At 47.9% G+C, this 14,729-nt stretch overlaps 1 long non-coding RNA gene across 1 annotated transcript; it reads left to right on the forward strand.

Moving 5' to 3' along the window:
• The first annotated feature begins 8 nt into the window (after positions 1–8).
• LOC133158589 (uncharacterized) lies at positions 9–14,613 on the forward strand. Its single transcript, XR_009715245.1, has 3 exons — positions 9–99; positions 7,088–7,205; positions 9,052–14,613. It is a non-coding gene; the product is annotated as an uncharacterized LOC133158589 (long non-coding RNA).
• The last annotated feature ends 116 nt before the right edge of the window (positions 14,614–14,729 follow it).

A 14,729-nucleotide genomic window follows, 5' to 3' on the forward strand; every position in this document is an offset into this window, starting at 1 on the left:
CCAACGTCAGGCTTCTGTAAAATTCAGCCCAAGCTTTGGCAGAGCACGCCTGCTCCACATGGGAAGGACGGCCCGAGTCAAACCCTGAACCTCAGAACTGTGAGTGCCTCATTAAAAAGTTAATTTTCCATCACACGTCCCCTTTAACACGTGAGCGCGGGCCTGACAACCAAATAACGAGTGCGGGAGCGGGCCTTTAAAGTCAGCTAACGGTGAAGGTTGCCACAGGTCCAGATGTTGGCGAGCTTCGCCGTCCTCTCCCGGCTCGTGTTATGCGCTGTGCCACATCTGTGCAGGCGTAGGTGCGCCATATTGCGCGCCATCTGCCGCACATGCAGCGCGGCCAGAAAGTGCTCATTTTAAGCAAGGCCGTAAACGCTCCAATTGACGGGCAACGGAACAGCGGCTTTTCTAAGGGCGCTCCCAGGACCCGAGCCCAGCCGCAAAGCATTTGGCAGCCGACGGACAGATTTCGCCTTCCCGCTCGCCGCGTGAAATTCTTTGTCGAAGCCGTGACCCGCCAGCCGCGGAAAAAAGGAGGCGCCCAATGGGCTTCCTTTTCCGGCACGCATCTTCACCATCTGCTCTTCCTCCGCACCTCCGTCTCGTTCGGTCTCTCGGCCGGGCCGAGGGGGCAGTACGGATGCGAATGTCACCCCGTCACAATGTTGCTTGAGGGAAATTGACTCTTTAGCCTCGGCGCTGTCGGCGGCCATATGCTGATGTTTTCATATTCGGCAGATCCGCGCGCGGGGAGCCGTAACGTCTGCTCCAGTCAAAATTACGAGGAGCCGCCACGCCTCGTCTGTCGCGCCGCCCAACTCCCAATCCGAGCGTCCCGTTAATGGCGTCCCTTCGCCGGCAGTTTCGTGCCCCCGTTGGCAGGATTCCGTCTTGGTTTTCGCGTGTTTAGCGCCTTTCTTATTAAACATTCACAGGCAAAGGGCCGTCTCGCCGAGCGCCGAGCTGTGGGGGGCTTATTCATATTTCATGCCTATGTCTGCACCCGCCCCTTTAATTAGGCCGCTAGTTTGTCGTTAAAGTCCGCCGAGAGCAAACTTTTCTCTCGTTCCGAAACTTCTTGTGCTGATGTACAGCTTTTCCAAGCGACGGAGGGTTTGGTTCGCCGGTGTTCAAACTACGGCCTGCGGGCTGTTTGCTGCCCGCCACCCGTTTTTGGCTGGCCCGCAGCATATATTCAAAGTAACACTAATATTTCAAGGCATTGATATGTTGCCACATGCGGCAAAATCAGGTCAGAAGTTGACTGATTCACACAGCCTCCGTTCAGCTAAACCCGATCGAAGGCAGGCTCTCATTGAGGTTCCTCAGTGGACCTGCGGGTCCCGGCTGAGCATGTTACATAAGTGTGGGCCATTTAGAAATGGCGTCCGCCGTCCGCCCAGGTCAGCCTTGTTGCTTGTAATCGGCGACATGGCGCGGCGCGGCGTGCGGCTGACAGATGCCCGCTCCAGCTGGTACAGAAGGGGGGGTGGAGTTTTATCGCCCAATTGGAACGGGGGTCCTCGCACCCCTCCACGGCGCTGGCCGCCGTCGCCGCATTTAATGAGTCACGAATTGCCTGTTTGTCTTCTGCTCCCTGCTGTTTCCGCACTCCCCCTTCCAGAACAATCCCTGAAACACATGCTGCCGCGCTCCGCCGAGCAGCCGGACTCGGCGGCCCAGCCAAACCGTTAGGCACAACAAAGTTGTCATCTTTCTTTTATTCTTCCTACCGCCTTCCCTCCTTCTTTTTTGGGGGCAATTCCTCGCCTCATCTGAGCGAGGGACGGGCCGCCGTGTCGTAAAGCCGCCCGATCAGATGCTGCGCCTGACCTCGCCAATATGGCTGCCCCGAGTAAGCGGCGGCCGTTTGACAAACGCGTAAATTGCTGTATAATTGGGCTGCTGCTGTCGAGTCGACGCTTGACATGACAACAAGGAGACAGTGAACAGTTGGTGATTGCAGCCAGCGCAAAAAAAAGACAAAACTTTGCAGCAAGATTACAAATTCTTCTTGGCTTCAAGTGAGATCCAAGAAGACATGCTGAGACGCTTGGATGACCATCACATGGAGCAGACACAGCACACAGCACACACACACCTCCTCCAACATGTGCTCTGTTTCAGCTCAGCATTGCTAAATTGCAGATTTGTGATGGCGCCTTCAATGCAGTACCACGGTGTGCTGCAAAATGGCAGGCAGGCAGAACTGAGGTCTCCTGAAGTAGACGCAGCCCAAGGAGGACAAGGAAAAGACCCTCCACGAGTGTGATACTTTTACCGTTTTATTATTTGCTATTGTGACAAAGCACAATGTTGCCCCCCCCACGCGCCAACCCCAGGTGTGCAGTAGCTTGAGTTAGCGTCAAGTCCCATCCCTGAAATCTTGGCAGTGCCCGGGTTCGTCCCAGCGGTGTGAAATCCCCGTGGTACGGGGCGGCTTCTTTGTGCGCGTCTCCCGGCTCTGCGAGCGGCATTCTTCTCATTGTCCGGCTCAGCGAGACAGAGGCGGACGGCGTGAAAAGCTCCTCGGCGGGGGAAAACAATGTCTCCGGGGACGCCCATAAATGTCTGCCGCTGAGTTTGGGGGCCCATTGACTCTTTGCCTCCCTGCCAAGCGGGACCCTGTCAGACCAGCCCCTCTCTCTAACAGCTTAATTAGCAGAAAGGACAACAATGTCCCAGCCTGTTTTGGAAACAAGAAAGGGCCTGAAAAAGGCCGCTCTGCCCGCCTCTCATTGTCCCGCCATTACAGCCAGTCCAAGTCTCCTCTTCAGCTCAGGACAAATAAAACAACATTCCTGCACTGTTGCGTGAGGAGCATGACGACCGGCTTGACGGACAAGCCACTTCTCGGCCTCTTTCGTCTGCAGAAAGGGGAGGAGGGAGGCGCTCTGATTTACGCTGGCGCTCTTGTGCTCACGCCGCATTCGAGAAAGTTGGACATTTCGGAAAACTACAATGGGATGACGCTTGAAGTTGGGGTATCTACTTGAAATCAATGCTCAATTTGAGGGCTGAAAAAGACGACATCTGATTCAAAAAAATAAACATAAAGAAAAGGTCAATTTTTGCTTGATGGATTTTAACCAATGTGAACTGATTCTTTCCGGCGACTCGACAGATGCCATGTCCAATTCTTGAGTGGTGAATCCTTTGACCTTTAGACCCCTGGTAATAAGATTTCCATTTTTCACAATAATGCTGAGGGTGGATGATGATCATCCACTTTGTTGTGTTATGCTATTCTTTCATGTTTTGTTTTTCTTCCGAAATCTTTACGTGTCATCAAACTGCAGGACCAGATGGATTTTTACGTGAACGAGGCTATTTTTTATTTTTATTTGTTTCAGTGCCGGTGGCTTGAAATATGACTTGACGTGAAACCATAAAAGGCAGCGTTCCAAAAGTTGGACAGCCTCTGCTCTCGCCCCCCTGCGTGTGAGAAGTAAGCTGGGAAAAAAAAGTCTTCTTCCTTCCTGGGAAGTTGTGGATGAGGACGTTCTCTCCATAAAAGCCGGCAGCACCTCCGAGAGGAGCTAATTTATGCCGCCGCCGCCACGGCGTAAATCGCCTCTAGATCATATTTGTGCGCCGGACCGGTGGGTGGTCTGACACGGGAGGGTTGAACATGGTTCAAGTGCCGCCGCGCTCAATGAGCAGCACAAAGTTTCACAAAGTTCCGTGGCTGGAATTGACAAGACGGAGCGACACGGCGCTCGGGCTGGCCCAGCCCTGAACTTCAGGCTCACAACAGCACTTGTTCCCGCTGGATTTATTGACGCCCCGTCCAAAAGGTGTAAAATCAACACAATGAGCGCGTTTAAAGCCAACACCCACTCGCTTTTCTTTGCGCACGGTGATAAACTTGAACTCAAAAAAATGGACATCAACTAAAAAAAAAAAAATCAGGTCTTAAATCTCGCCGGATGTTTAAGTGCTTCGAGCACAAAGGGGAGAAAGTGAAGTTAGGCGTCGCGCACACAATGTGCTACTTGTGTCTTTCAGTCATTATTTATCAGCACTTGAGTCAAAACGCTCAAATCTGTTTGAATGGAGGGAATATCAGTGGACGACAGCATCTAATTAATACGATTTTAAAATGAGAACTGAAAAGGTTGAATGTAAGCCTAATTTTTCCTAAAAACCCTTGCTAATCGTTAGCACGTCGGCCATGTTTTCTCTCTGCAAGGCCACTTTGCGACATGAATAGAATCAAAACTAAAGCGAGTTTGGTTTGGTGACAGTGGCCGACCTCTTCCGAGCGACACTCGGAGGAGCGTCAGACAACCCCTGAGAGTTAATCATTACCGCAAGAGCGCTGTGAAGGCGGGCTGAGCCCTCAAAGCGTCGCACAGCAAGGCACGGGCAGCTCACAGAAGGCCTGATAAATGATGCGACACACCTTCAAAGTATTCCTCAACAAAGAGCGAGCAGGGATGGGCGGGAATCCGGCCACCACACAGAAAAGTATTTTTTTTTCTTTGTGTGTGTTTATTATATTATATTATATTATATTATATTATATTATATTATATTATATTATATTATATTATATTATATTATATTATATTATATTATATTATATTATATTATATTATATTATATTATATTGTTTGAGTTATATTGTTCAATAAATGTTGGGTGTTTTTTATCTTGGTTGTTTAAGTACTTAGGGAAAATAGTCTTTTAGTGCAAAAGTAAATAAGTAGCAGAAGGAAAATGTTGCGTTTGCTAATGTGAACAACTGACAAAATGCAACTTACTTGAACAGTTGTAACGCCAGCTGCAGATTTTGAGCTTCAAATGTTTTTTATCTGACTTAAGAAATTCTATCTTGCTTCTCAATCAAGATTTCAACTTTACGTCTGTCTATTCCCATCCTTTTTGCGTTTTTTGGTGAGATACGCTGAGGTGTCACACGCTATCTTTGTAGGCATTTTTTTTTTCTCTGAGACAGCCTGTGAAGTCGGGACGGGAGGAGTCCAGCCGGGGCTAAAATGACAGAGAGGCAGAGGCCACGGCTTCTCTCTGAGATGAACATTAATAACGGCGGCCAGCACAAAAGATCAGAGAGATCACCTCCATTGTGCTGCCATCTCGCCCCCGTGACACCCCGCGTTCTGCCCATGTTAGAAGAAGAAGAATGGAGGCGCTTAACCTGGTGACATGGCTGGCGTGTCACACTGATCCAGACCATCATGATGCGGAGATTAATGCTACGCACATTCACTAGAATGCTGATTTGGGGGATATTAAGCTCTATTCATTGCACAGTTATGTTTTAATCAGGCTGTCTTCTAATAACTGGCACAAAAAAAAAACTACCAACGGATCAGAATAACTGTCAGCTGCGGCACAAACATTTTCCGGTTTCTACTAGAGGGTAAAATAATGTGGGAAAGGCCTACAAGAACAGCTGAACTTTATTTACAGTTATTCAGAGGCACTTTAAATGGTGGCAGGTCTATACTGACTCACATTGAATGAGAGTTTAGATGGGATTAGTTCATTCTGAATTCTGCCACAAGTCTGCATAGTAACAGGTGATGCTGGCCAGGCCCGCTTCTTCCAACGTTGAGCCACAGAACAGACAAAGCAGAGATTTGTAGTAAGAAATAATATATAATTGTAATATCTTGTCACGTCGTGAAGCTCTCACCAGTCTAGCGTTTGATATTGACGGCTTTTTGAGGAGCCTTCAGGTGCCCCGGGGTCAATAGAGCAGCTCTGACCAGCTTGGTCATTAATCATCCAGGTGGACAGGAGACAGAAGAGCAGCAGCGAGAGCTGGACAGGTGCGGACGGACCAGCGCCTGTCCTTGACCTCCATCTTGGCTGCCATCCACTTACTCTGTTTTTATGTCGCAATCTTTATTGACAGCATGAGTGGAGCACGTGGTGATTGAAGTGAAAGTAAAATCTATTCCATGTTTCTGAGAAATGTAGGTGAAAAGGCCTTTGTTAGAGTGGCAGAGTGTTCTAAATTTTAATCAGCGATTTGATGATGCTGATGTCTGTTTTCTTGGTCTCACCTGTTTAAGTGCTGCGGATTTGGTTAGCAACAAAGTTTGAATGGGATGAGCAGTTACATTCTTATTTGACATATTAATGTAGAATGATTAAACTGTTGATTTGTTTTTTTTTTCCTTTCTTCTCTGACCGCCACAACACACACACACACAAAGAAGATGAATGTGCTGAAATCCGAAAGCAAACATCTGAGCTTGTCAAGGCGGGCGAGAGTGACGCCGTCGCTTAAGCAGCTGACAAATGAACTCCCCCTCCTTTCCCTCGCAGCCCCTCCCGAGGGATGCCGCGTTCGTTCAGAGCCATTTTTCAACCAATTTATTTCTTGATGTGCTCTAACCTGGGGCATCTCCCGCTGGGGAGGCTTTATGCGGTGATTAATGACGGCTGTTTAGCGGCGGTACCTAGGGGAGCCGGAGCCCATCTGCACCAGCCTGGCAGGTACAACGCAGACAGAGCGGGACAGGCCCAAGAATGACCGGCGCACAGGTGTCATACACCCGGTAGATGACTCCCCATTTGACCTCATATTGCAAGAAAATATAACAATCCAGAACCCCCCATGAACCCTCCACGATTTGCCTGTTGGACAACCTTGGAACTCCAACTGTTTGGTCGTCGGAAAACTAGTGGCCCAACGGTACCTAAAAGTTGACCAAACACTCTTACGCCGACGCATTTCCACGCACGCTTTCAAAGGCACCCTGTGAGGTTTCGTCCGGACGATTTAGCCATCCATGATACGCTTGGACGCCTCGTCTGCTTCACTCCCGGACGCCGGGAGGAGCGTAATGAGATTAGGCTGTAGACAGGTTGGCGGCCAGTTGCTGTCACAACTACTCTGCTCTCCGTAGCGTCGACATGCGCAAAGCCAAACACTTGATGGTGATTAATGAGCGAGCTAATGTGAAGTCTGCTACTGTCGGTCACATCTGCGCTCGCTCAGCTAGCACAAAGTTGAGCTGTTTAGCTAGCGACAGGCCGCCGCTCGCGTTCCAGCTCGCTAATGGCTCCAAATCACGCGGCTAATTGATGACTTCTTCTTCTGCTGCAGCTTTGTGGACGTGCACCTCATCATTACAATGGGGCCTTCTGCACGCACAATGTCCCGCCCCCCGAAGTCCCGTGGCCCCAGACAGCTTTGAAGCCCGCCGAGATCAAAACGCAACTAGGTGAGCACCGTGTGACCCGACCGCAGACAAATGGCCGCGAGGGAGGCGGGACAATGACTTTGGAAGATAAAATCATATTTGCAGGGCGGGCGTCCAAAGCCACCGTGGACCCCCCCCCCCCCCTTTCCACTTTCCCTTTCTTGTGTGAATATGGACAATGACTGTTTGCATTTACACAACCATAAATCAGACGTGCCCATTGCCACAGAGCAGCTGGCACGTTTGCCAATGATTAGAATTATTAATCACGCCCATTGGTCACGCGCTTCAAGCCGGGGTGGCGTGCAAAGCAGGCTGCTTGCGGGAAGTGGGGGGGGGGGGGGGGGGGGGAGAGAAAAAGCCTGGAGTGTGGGGCAGACCTCCGCCAAGGCCAAGACAATGCCAGGCTGTGGGGGATTCTTACATCAACTAGTACAATACTGCTAACAAACTGAGCAAAATACTGTTGCCAGAGCCAACTGGTACTGTAAATACCTGCACGGTGCATAATGAGCTGGACACAAGCATGGTACGTCCACTCGTATTGCCTTTCTTCATCGGCAGGCCTGACAAATGGCCTGAGCTGCGAAAACCGTTTTTTTTTTTCAACATCGGCACCAAATACCAGGAGACACGTGAGGGCCAACGCGGGTCACAGCTCGTCGCTTGGCACAACGTCGGCGTCCAGAACAGATGTGTTCATCCGACGAGAAGAAATAGCAGCTCGCGCCCGTGACTTTTGTGGACTGCTAATAGGCAACAGGGGACTATTTGATTTCACAGTCCGCCAGTACAATTAAAGCTGTCGACACATTCTTACATTTTTTCCACTTTATGGTCACAGGAAAATGTCAGACGCTGTGCCAATTATGTCCCCGTGAACATGAACCATAATAAGGGCGCAGTCCAGCATTATGGCCAGATGGTGCTGTTTTCCTCTATTTTTATTTTATAGTTAATACAGAGCAGTTGTGAGGGTTAGCTTCACAAAAGTGACAAATGTATGCAGAAATCTGATTTCAGAAACCTGAAGAATCTGAAAAGGTTCTAACATCTACATGCAGGTACTAGAGCCGGAACAACTATTGAACTTAAAAAAAAGAAAAGTCAGTTTACAAGTAGACAAAGACTGCAATAGATGCTTTTGAATATACCTGTGCTCGCCCTTCTCGGCGGGCCTCCCGGCAGGAGGTGGCTGAATTGACAGGCGCTTTGACGAATGACCTCCAGTCAACTCTCCATCCTTCCTTCCTTCCATCTCCTCCTCCAGCCAACCCTCCGCGATGCGCGGCCCTCGCATAACATAGCAACACAGCGTCCCCCGGGCAGGCCCGCACAGGAGGCCCCGTCTAGGAGGCCAGAGCTGGAGACAAAAGCCCCCCTCCACTCTGACAAAAGCCTCCACCACCTTGAGCCCCCCGCCCCCTTACCAAGTCCTCCAGGGAGAGTGCTCTCCGCTGGGCAGCGGCTGTTAATAAGCCGCTAATGAGGAAACAGACCTCTATTCTCTGCTAACATCAAGACAGATGGACGCATCTGACGTGTTTGTTTTCAACTTCCTGTGGAGATGACAGATATCAAGGCTCTGAAAGTTTGCAAAGCTCAGAGATGGAACACATTTCGTTGTCAAAAACTCTGATATTGATCTTAATGATGAGGTTCTTGGGAATCAAATGAGAAAAATTACACAATAAATACAATTGCTGCCATCAACTTAGTTTGCTCATGCTTTAGATATTCTTTTCTTGTCCCTTCAACAGACAAGACACAAAATTAACCGGAAATCTCTTTGAAATGATTCAGAAAAGAATTTGGTGTTATTTTTTGTAAGATCACATCCTCTGACACCTGGGCACTTTCTCCCCAGGTGGGCCGGTCCAGATGTGGTCCAGAGGGGACGTGCGCCAACGGTACGAGGAAGTGTGCCTTTTGTCCACGTCTGACAGGAGGTCCGCACCGGAGTGGAGCCCTCCAGGAGGCCCTTCCGCAGCAGTGTGTGTCGGGTCCATCACACGCAGGTATTGATAGGGACCGCCCCCCAGCGGGACCCTTAATAGGCCTCTAACGGGATGACCAGCCTGCGGACGGCCCCCGCCAACCCCCCGTCACTTACATGATCACAGATGGAGGGTGAAGTTGGGGGTTTGACGGACAGACGGGGAAATTTGGGGATGAGCGGGGGGAGTGTTGAAGGGGGTGAGTGACGGCTCTTGCTGGGGTGTCAGAAAGTGACAGTGCTGTCCTCATGTTGAGGGAAAGTCTTTATCCTGGGGCGATGTTTTTTTTTTTTTCCTTTGTTTCACTTTTTCCCATAGTAGTGGGTTTTTAGTTCATAAAACAATCAAAAGTGCTTTTAGCACATTAGAAATGCATGTTCAAAATGGCAGCTAAGGCAAAAAGATCCAATCCCATTCGATAATTGCAAATGGCGCAAGTTCCTTCAGTACATCATCAGATTCCCTCGAAAATCTTTGTAAAACTTGACTTTGTTTGGTGCCTGGGAAAACATCAAGAATGGCTTCTAGAGCTTTATAAATGTCCCTTTCTTGTTGTTTTTGCTCTCAAAGACCTAAAACCAGCCACATGTTTCTACAGATGCCCAAAAACAACTACAAAACTCTTTAATCATCTTAAATCTGACTCTTGATTAAAATTTCTGTCACCTAAAAAAAACAACCACATTTTTTAGATAATAGACTATCAATGTGTTCTTAGTGTCTCTTAAAATGAAAACAAAACATTTTCTTCAATGGGGATGCACAACCCAGGAAGTGCAAGCGGGGAACAGAAGAAATAATAGGGCGTACACCGGTGGCCTGAAAAAACAAAAAACTAAACTAAACTAAATGAACAGATTGAAGAGCACACAGTCTATGCAAATTCTATGATGAGCTTTTTTTGTTTCAAATATTGAAAGATTTTGGCAGATAATATAGACAACCATGGATTGGATTACTCATGTGTGGACCTGTTGGGAGGGGACTGTTGAGTCTTCTAGTTGGATGGGGATGACTCAGAAGAAGAAGTAAGAGCTATGCTATGCTATGCTATGCTATGCTATGCTATGCTATGCTATGCTATGCTATGCTATGCTGTGCTGTGCTGTGCTGTGCTATGTCATGTTTAACAACTCATATATGCTATTGCAGCTCTTTTAGTAGCATTTCAAAACTGAGGTCAGAGTTGTGTTGCTAATTATGTTTCCAATCATAAACGCACACACACACACACACACACACACACACACACACGCATGCCCATCATATCAATGTCCAGTGTGATTGGGTGGGCGCCCTCAGGGGGGACATGAAGCAGCCTACAAAACGTTAACATCTGTCACACATTACTGAGCCAGGGCACTTTTCATTGGCCCATATGATCACACATGGACACACACATGAATGCAAACACACGCACGCACGCACACACGGTTTGGGGGTGCTGTCATTTCTGCTTTCCCATCCAGTGATAATGCCAGTTTAGAATTGCTGCTGATCTTTGCTGAGTGGGGGGGTTCCGCCCTCGGATGATTGCATCTAGATGACGTTGCTATCGCTGGATCAAAACTAAGCAAATCATTTAAAAAATTATAATAATAGTAACTAACTAAAATAACAAATAACACTTTGATCAAAACATTTGTACCGGTTATAAACCTAGCAATTGAACGGGGTGTGTAGACTTTTTATATCTATACATGATACATCCAAAACCAGTTACATCTCTAATGAAGTCGCGCCTTTCTTGGCACGCATGTCGCACGTCTTTTGCGTGTTTGTTTGCTCTCCAGCAGCAACAACACCACCGACAAGCTGTCAGTGTGTTGTTGACGTTGATGAAAAGCACCAACTGTGACGGAGTCTGCCTGGCAGCTCCTTTAATGGTGCGCTCTGCCGTGCCAACTGAATGTGGGCCAGGGCCAACAGGCTAATAGGAAATCACGGCGCGTGCTAAGCTAGGCTAGGCTAGGCTAGGCTAGGCTAGGCAGTGAATGAACTTAAACCAAAATCAAGCGCTGAAAAAGGTCGAGAGGTATTGGTAGACGTGCTTTTGGGAGTGAAGCTGTTGTCAAGTTGTTGATTTACGATCCTGCGTCTGCTCAATAGCCACGTTTTCATTTCAGTGATTGTTGTTCATAAATTTATCGGGAGACCGATATGAATTTTCAAAAAGCACATCGAGAGACACTGGTATTGTTTCCCAGGGACGTCGCCTGCCTAATTTAATTTGATTTGTACAGCAATGCCACTGCGTGTGTTTGTGAACATTTCCGTGCGTTGGCATGCCAGCTCTGAGACTGGCAGAGCGCTGGGTGACAGTCTTTCTCAGCAGGAGGAGTGTTGGGACAAAGTGAAACATGATCGTGAGGAGGCGGCTGATTCCGTTCCCAAGCCAAGAACAGACATCGCAGATAAAGACATCACATTGCATCGTTGTCAAAACAACATTTAGTTTACAAACATTAAATAAATGAGTTAAGCAGCAAAATTCACCCGTTTTCATCTATCTCAGGGGGTGGCCATTTTGCCACTTGCTGTCGACTGAAAATGACATCACAGTTGTCTCAGGTCACAACCAATCACGGCTCAGCTTCAGAAAGGGGGTGAGCCGTGATTGGTCGTGACAACAAAGTCCTCATGCACAAAGAAATTGAGTTAGCAAATCTCAACGTCCCGTCGCTGCAATAGGACAATTTTCTGAATCACAAAACACCAAGAGGTGAGGCTGCGTTTCGTTGGAGCGCCAATAACCGCTCTGTATGAACTATAAAAGGCGCACGTCCCTTCCCTCCGATGACACGTGTAAAGCATCCATCCGATGACACCATTTAAACACATTCATCCTCGCCTGTTTTCCTGCCGTCATTATTCCCGAGAGACTCATTGCTGGCGACATATTCCAAACATGCGGTGGCCAGCGATCCACACGCACGCACACACACACTGCGCAGGACAGTTGTTTTTGAGCAGTTTTGGGGGCAGCCGGACCCTGACGGGGAGCCACCAAACTATTGAGGCGACCGGCTGGCACGCCGACAAGCGCCAGTCCCAGAGCACGTTTACGACCAACGCTGAGCGCCATCTGTCAGTCACTGTAGGAGAGGAGCGCTCACACACGCGCACACACACTTCCCGTCTGGCTCGGTACACTTCCATGAGTGGAAGGTCGGACCCACGATATTGAGAGTGCGGGCTTCTCGCGACAAAAACACTGAGCATGGCGACGAGCATGACTCGACTGCTTTTTATCTCCATCTTTTAGTCATTGTAATGATCACTTACCAAAAATTATTCATTTCTATTCATACATTTAATTCAGAAAATATGTTTTTTTGTATTGTAATATGTAATTTTTAGTTAAAATTGAAAACATAGTATAAAACACAAAAAGTTTCTCGTGTTGAATGCCTATTCAGAAATTATGGTTCTATTAGTTGGGCCCTAATCACATTTAATTATTAAAAATATATTTAAATTGAGTAATTTTTTTCAGGGACAAAATAAAGGTTTAAAATTTTCTTAAAGATGATTTAGATCTATGGTCACTTTCTAAGTAACTAAATCACTGTCGCTTTTACTTCATTGGTTATAAATAAATTAATACGTAAACAGATAAAATGGCAAAAAATACTAGATAATGTCATTAAATTCCTCCCTTTTTTGTTTTTGCACAAAATAAATACAGTACATAAAACGACATTTCCTGTAATCAAACAGTATTCCCTCATGTGCAAAAAAAGTTTGTTACTTTCACTTAAATTGCACTTTTTGTCATCTTTATTGTTGGACTGATTTATGGTGGTTGATGCGACGACATCTCGGAAGTATTTAAATGTTGCAGATGGTATCTTTGAGGAGCATCCTGGTGTTTAACGGCACCCTGCCTATTCTGTAAATAAACAAGACATTGCATATTATTTGCTTAGCTCATCACTTGTTGACATTTTAATTCATTTTTTCATGACTTTCAATTCAATAAATAAAAACACGGGAGTGGCGTCGCGTTACGCTTTATGATTATGACACTTCCTGTCGCAGCCCGACGATGGGTGCAGCACCGCGACCCCGCCCCGGACAAAAAGTGTCAATTAACATGCAAATGAGCGCTTGTCGCCAACGGCAATGGCAAGGCGCTCTTATGATGGAAATATGTTGCCCATTTTGGCCCGTGTGGGTTCAACATTAGTCAGCTGAGCACGGTGGGAGCAACGAACCCCCCCTTACTCCCGAGGCCTCCCCCAGGGCGGAGGCAGGTGCACTGTCCCCCCCTGACTCACACACAACGATCAGGCGGTTTTAATCGTGCCGGTTCAGCCTGTCCTCCTGGTCAATAAGTTATTCCCTCAACTGCTTTTGTTCCAGGCCGCCTTCTCTTTATTCACAGTAAATTCACTTTCTCCCGACGCCCTCGGGTACACACGCAAACACACACGTGCAGCCGACGAGCAAACCACTAGCAGATGTGCTTTCCATTAAACTTTGTATTTGGGGCCCGTGCCGTCTCAACATTTGAGATCGCGGGCCGAGTAGGGTCATGATGTCGCTGTCACCTGATTGGCCGGCATTTTGAGTCAGCGTTTAAATCAGTGTTTTTCTGTCCTCTGATTGGTCAGTTAATTAAAACACATTTGTGCACATTTTTGGTTATGATGCATTTTCTTGGCTTTTGAAAATGTTTTTGAGATTGGATAAATATTGATTGTGATTGCAGCGTGAGTCGTGGCAGTTTTGTTGCATTTTTCCAGCTAATGAAGACGTGCCGTTGTGACATCATTATAGGCGCTTGCACTCTGTTTAGCTTTTCACCTGAATGCCGGCGTCCGTAAGGAGCTCTCATTTACATGCTCGCCTTAAACATGCGCGTGACATTTGTGGGCCGCCACCCCCCGGCGAACGTAAACCAGGCGGCCTTCGCAGTTGTTGGCCTCCTAATTAGGCCGAATGAAGAAGTATTGAGGAGTCCATTTGCTTTGAAAAGCCAGCATAATAAAGCGCAAGTCACTGCTAAGCAGCTTCCCTTGACAACATCCTCCTCAGTGTAGCGCGCTTAAAAGGCCGGCGCAGCTACCCGCCTATTTACATCCCATCTGCCAGCTCTCACGCACACGCACACACACACACGCACACACACGCACGCACACACACGCAGCCGTCATTCCTAAAGACAAAAACAGCAGCGAAAAATGAACTCTTTCACTCCTTCTCGAGTCACAAAAGGCCTCCTCTCCCTTCTGCCTCCCTCTTTTCTTTGCTTTAATCTTCATTTGCATGAGCTCCCCCCACCCACCCCAAAAAAGCAAAATGTGTATAATCCTCTGCTTTTTAGCATCGTGTAATCCCACCACCTCTCTGTGATGTCATTCTCCCCTTGTGGGTCCCACGTGAACAATTAGCTTGTAATCTGCAAACATGCATTCTGTCATTGCAGAGATGAGACGTGGGGGGCAGGATGGGGGGGGGGGTTGTTGGTGTGTTTGTGGTGGGGGGGGGGGGCACCCGAGGGACCCGGTGAACAAACTGCTCAGCGCTCCCCTGTGTAGACTGA

This window comes from Syngnathus typhle, linkage group LG8 (assembly GCF_033458585.1).
Source record: "Syngnathus typhle isolate RoL2023-S1 ecotype Sweden linkage group LG8, RoL_Styp_1.0, whole genome shotgun sequence".
Lineage (NCBI taxonomy): Eukaryota > Metazoa > Chordata > Actinopteri > Syngnathiformes > Syngnathidae > Syngnathus > Syngnathus typhle.